The sequence below is a fragment of the Myotis nattereri genome (assembly GCF_964212035.1).
Source record: "Myotis nattereri genome assembly, chromosome: 2".
NCBI classification, from domain to species: domain Eukaryota; kingdom Metazoa; phylum Chordata; class Mammalia; order Chiroptera; family Vespertilionidae; genus Myotis; species Myotis nattereri.
The window spans coordinates 66,797,511-66,803,654 of NC_138076.1; positions in this window are offsets into that span (position 1 = coordinate 66,797,511).

The following is a 6,144-nucleotide window of genomic DNA, read 5'->3' on the forward strand; positions in this document are numbered from 1 at the left end:
ACAATGACTGGGTTACCAGAGAGATCAAAGAAGAAATTAAAAACATCCTGGAAACAAATAACAATGAAAACACAACAATCCAAAATCTATGGGACACAAGGAAAGCAGTCCTGAGAGGGAAGTTCGTAGCTCTACAGGCCTACCTCAAAAAAACAAGAAAAACTGGTAACAAATGATCTAACCCTACATCTCAAAGAGTTAGAAAGAGAGCAACAAGAAAAGTCCACAGTATCCAGAAGGCAGGAAATAACAAAGATCAGAGCAGAAATAAATGACGTAGAGACAAAAAAACAAACAAACAACAATACAAAAGAGCAATGAAACCAAGAGCTGGTTCTTTGAAAGGATTAACAAGATTGATGAACCTCTCGCCAGGCTCACCAAGAAACAAAGAGAAAGGACCCAAATAAACAAAATCAGAAATGACAGAGGTGAAGTAACAACAGACCCTAATGATATACAAAGGATTGTAAAGAAATGCTATAAACAACTGTATTCCAACAAACTCGACAACCTTGATGAAATGGACACATTCCTAGAAAAATACAAACTTCTGAAACTCAATCAGGAAGAATAAAAAAAACCTGAATATGCAATAACTACTTATGAAATTGAAACAGTAATCAAAAAGCTTCCAGCAAACAAAAGCACTGGACCAGATGGCTTCACAAGGGAGTTTTACCGAATATTCAAAGAAGAACTAAAGCCAATCCTTTTCAGACTATTACAAAAAATTCAAGAGGAAGGCACACTTCCAAGTTCTTTCTATGAAGCCAGCATTACCCTAATCCCAAACCAGATAAAGACACCACAAAGAAAGAGAATTACAGGCCAATATCCCTGATGAACATAGATGATAAAATCCTCAACAAAATTCTAGCAAACCAGATCCAGCATTACATTAGAAAGATCATACATCATGACCTAGTGGGATTTATTCCAGGAATACAAAGCTGGTACAATATCTGCAAATCAATAAACATGATACATCACATAAACAAGTTGAGCGACAAAAATCACATAATCATATCGATTGATGCAGAAAAGGCACTTGACAAAATCCAACACCCTTTCTTGATAAAAACTTTCAGGAAAGTGGGAATAGAGGGATCATACCTCAACTTAATAAAAGCCTTATATGACAAACCTACAGCCAACATCATACTCAACGGGCAAAAACTAAAACCATTTCCCTTAAGAACAAGAACAAGACATGGATGACCACTTTCACCATTCCTGTTTGACATAGTACTAGAAGTGCTAGTCAGAGCGATCAGACAAGAAGAAAGACAAGGCATCCAAATTGGAAAAGAAGAAGTAAAATTGTCATTATTCGCAGATGACATGATACTGTACTTAGAAAACCCTAAAGACTCCATCAAAAAATTATTAGACCTAATAAATGAATTCAGCAATGTAGCAGGATACAAAATTAATGCCAAGATATCTATGGCATTTTTATACGCCAATAGTGAACTTACAGAAAGAGAAATTTAAAAAACAATCTCATTAACCATCGCACCAAAAATTTAAGATACCTAGGAATAAACTGAACTAAGGAGGTAAAAGACCTCTACCCAGAAAATGGCAGGACATTGAAAAAAGAGATAGAGGAAGACAAACAGATGGAAGAATATACCATGTTCATGAATTTGTAGAATCAACATCATTAAAATGTCCATACTACCTAAAGCAATCTACAGATTCAATGCACTCCCCAGTAAAATACCAACTGCATATTTCACAGATCTAGAAAGAACTCTCCCAAAATTCATCTGGAATGAAAAAAAAAACAAAAAAAAAACCCTGAATAGCTGATGCGATACTGAGAAAGAAGAACACAGTAAGAGGGATCTCAATACCAGATATCAAGCTATATTACAAAGCCACTGTTCTCAAAACTGCCTGGTACTGGCACAAGAACAGACATATAGACCAATGGAGTAGAATAGAGAACCCAGAAATTGACCCAAACCACTATACTCAATTAATATTTGACAAAGGAGGCAAGAACATACAATCGAGTCAAGACAGTCTCTTCAATAAATGGTGCTGGGAAATTTGGTCAGACACATGCAAAAAAATGAAATTAGACCATCAACTTACCATACACAAAAATAAACTCAAAATGGATAAATGACTTAAACATAAGACGGGAAACGATAAAAATATTAGATAAATCCATAGATTGCAAAAATCTCAGATATATGCCGAAGGAATTTCTTCACTGACAGCTCCTAGGGCAATGGAAACAAAAGGGAAAATAAACAAATGGGACTATCCTATCTAATAAAAGAGAAACATGGTAATTAGCATACTTCCACTACAATTCCCATTGGCTAATCAGCGAGATATGCAAATTAACTGCCAGCCAAGATGGCGGCCGGATCCCAGGCAGCTTAAAGTGAACATGAGGCTTGCTTGCTTCAGTGACGGAGGACTCCAACATTCCCCGCCTGCTGCTGCAGGCCTCTGAGCTGCAACTCTAAGCAACTATGTTACAAATATAGAAGCTAAACAAAACCCCAAAAACCTGCTTTAGTCCGCCGGGCTTCAGCCAGCAGGATCGCAACATTCTTTCAAATACAGAAGGTAAACAAAGGCCAGAAACCTGCTTTCAGAGGCGGAGGCCTAAGAGCTGGAGCCAACCCTCAAAGCTAAAGCTGGCCCAGAATAAAAAAAAAGAAAAGAAATAAAGGAGTGGTTGGGAGCTTCAGTCACCTGCCAGACTGAAAACAGACCTCAACCCCTCACCCAGACTGGCCAGGCACCCCATTGGGGACCCCCACCCTGAAGGGTATGTGACCAGCTGCAAACAGCCCTCAGCCCCTCACCCAGACTGGCCAGGCACCCCAGTGGGGACCCCCACCCTGATCCAGGACACCCTTCAGGGCATACCAGCCAGCCCCCACCCGTGCATCAGGCCTCTACCCTATATAGTAAAAGGGTAATATGCCTCCCAGCATCAGGATCAGCAGAGCTGCGAGGCCTTCCGGCACTGGGATCAGCGTGACAGGGGGCAGCTCCCAAACCTCCTGATCGCCCTGCGGCTCTGTGTGTGACAGGGGGCGGGGCCACAACCTCCCTATTGGCCCTGCTCTGTTCCTGACAGGGGAAGGTGCCCCAACCTCCTGATCAGCCCTGCTCTGTGCCTGATAAGGGGAGCTCCCCAACCCCCTGAATGCCCTGCGGCTCTGTGTGTGACAGGGTGTGGTGCCCCAACCCCCTGATCGGCCGTGCTCTGTGTGTGACAGGGGGCAGCACCCCAACCCCCTGATCGGCCCTGCTCTGTGGGTGATAGAGAGCGGCGCCCCAACCCCCACCCCACGGGCTCTGCTCTGTGTGTGATGGGGTAGAGCCATAACCTCCCCATTGGCCCTGCGTTGAGTGTGACAGTGGCGGCGCCCCAACCCCCTGATCTACCCTGCTCTGTGTGTGACAGGGGGCAGTGCCCCAACTCCCCTATTGGCCCTACTCTGTGAGTGACGGGGGGAGCTCCTCAACCCCATGATGGGCCCTGCTTTGTGAGTGACAGGGGGCAGTGTCCCAACCCCTGATTGGCCCTGCTCTGTGCGTGACAGGGGGTGGTGCCGTAACCACCCCATCTACCTTGCCTTGAGTGTGACAGGGGCAGTGCCCCAAACCCACAATCGGCCCTACCCTGATCTTGACTGAGAGTGGCATCGCAACCTCCCAATCCACCCTGCTCTGTGCATGACCAGGGGCGGCACCCCAACTCCCCAATCAGCCCTGCTCTAGCCTGACCAGGGGCTGCACCTAAGGATTGGGCCTGCCCTCTGCCACCCGGGAGCAGGCCTATGCCAGCAGGTCGTTATCTCCCGAGGGGTCCCAGACTCGGAGAGGGCACAGGCTGGGCTGAGGGACTTCCCCCCCCCCCCCAGTGCACAAATTTTTGTGCACCGGCCTTCTAGTATCAAAGTAAAAAGCTTCTGCACAGAAAAAGAAACCATCAACAAAACAACAAGAAAGCCCACTGCATGGGAGAACATATTTGCCAATGATATCACTGATAAGGGTTTAATAATCAGCATTTACAGCTCATACAACTTAACAAAGGAAGATAAATAACCCATCAAAAAATGGGCAAAGGACCTAAATAGACAGTTTTTGAAAGAGGACATACATAAGGCTGAGAGACATATGAAAACATGCTCAAAGTCACTAATCATGTGAGAGATGAAATTCAAAATGACAATGAGGTTCCATCTCACACCTGTCAGAATGGCTATCATCAACAAATCTACAAATGACAAATGCTGGTGAGGATCCAGAGAAAAAGGAACCCTCGTTCATTGCTCATGGGAATGCAAACTGGTGCAGCCACTGTGGAAAACAGTATGGAATTTCCTCAAATAACTAAAAATGGAACTTTCATTTGACCCAGTGATCCCACTTCTAGGAATATATTGCAAGAAACCAGAAACACCAATCAGAAAGAATATATGCATCTCTATGTTCATAGCAACACAATTTACAATAGCTAAGATTTGTAATCAACCTAAGTGCCCATCAGCAGATGAATGGATTAAAAAACCGTGGTACATCTACACAGTGGAATACTATGCTGCTATAAAAAAGAAGAAACTCCTACCATTTGCAACAGCATGGATGGAGCTGGAGAGCATTATGTTAAGTGAAATAAGTCAGTCAGAGAAAGATAAATATCACATGTTCTCACTTGTTTGTGGATTATAATGAACAACATAAACCGATGAATAAAAACAGATGTAGAGACAGAAGCATCGATCATGCTCAAAACTCAGAGGGAAGATGGGGGGTTGGGGGCTGGGGGTGAGGGGGAGAGATCAACCAAAGGACTTGTATGAATGCATATAAGCATAAGTGATGCATGTGGACAACGGGGGGTGAGGGTAAGGTCAGGATTGGGGGATGAGAGGACATTGGGGGGATAAGGTCACATTTGTAATATCTTAATCAATAAAGGGAAATAAATTAAAAGAAAAAAAAACAGAAAAAAAAACCAGCCTTTCCAACCGTAGGCTTATTATTATTTTAGCATGTTTCCAGCTGTGGGTGCCTTTACATATCTTTAGGCATAATCACATATCAGTATGCATGGAGTGACTTTGTTAATGCCCATTAATTCTTATATAAACTCTGAATAAATCTGTATCAATAAAAAAACACAAAAAAACAAAACTATAAATTATATTACTGATTCACATATAATGTTATCATCTTATCTAATGAAGAATAAGGTAATATAAAACAATTAAAATATTTCATTGAATTACATTAATAACCCAGATCTGAGTGTTATAATAACCAAAGCCTTTATTTAATTCAGAGTAGCATATTAGATTTTGAAATAGTTAAAAATTTACTATTTTCATATGGAAATTTTATTAGTATACTAGAGGCCTGGTGCACGAATTTGTGCATGGGTGGGGTCCCTTGGCCTGGCCAGCGATTGGGGCTGGTCAGCAGGGGGGAGGGACAGTGGGAGGTTGGCCAGCCATGGGAGGTTGGCTGTGGGATCACACTGACCACCAGGGGGCAGCACCTGCATTGAGCATCTGCCCCTGGTGGTCAGCATGCCTCATAGCGACTGGTCATTTGGCCATTGGTTGTTTAGGCTTGTATATGTATAGATAGATAATAACTTTTGTCCATTGTCTATCTTTAATATATTTCAAAGTAAAAGAAAGAAAAATTTTAAAAGTAGATAATTATTCTTTAACTATGAATAAAATAATTAAGAACTTAGAAGTTTTGTAATTAAGAGGAAAAACATGTATGAAACTTCTACTGAAGACCTGTTACATAAATATTGTGCCAAGTACTTTACTTTGGAATTCTCTGTTATCCTGAAATCTTGTGAGGTAGTTATTGTAACCATTAAAGATGAAGAAACTGACATTAAAAGTTGTGATATTATTTTAGTACAGGAGAATTCAGCAACTTTAGGTAATTTGAATTTAGACATGCCTGAGTTTTAAAAGCTCTATTTTATCCACTGTACAAAAATATCTGAGTATAACTTACTAAAAAATTAAAAATAATTATAAATTAAAAAGCAGAAATAAATTTAAATGCAGCTAAATATGTTTTAGTTCATCCTGCAACATGATTTAAGTCATGTTTCATTTTGAAGCACCTTTG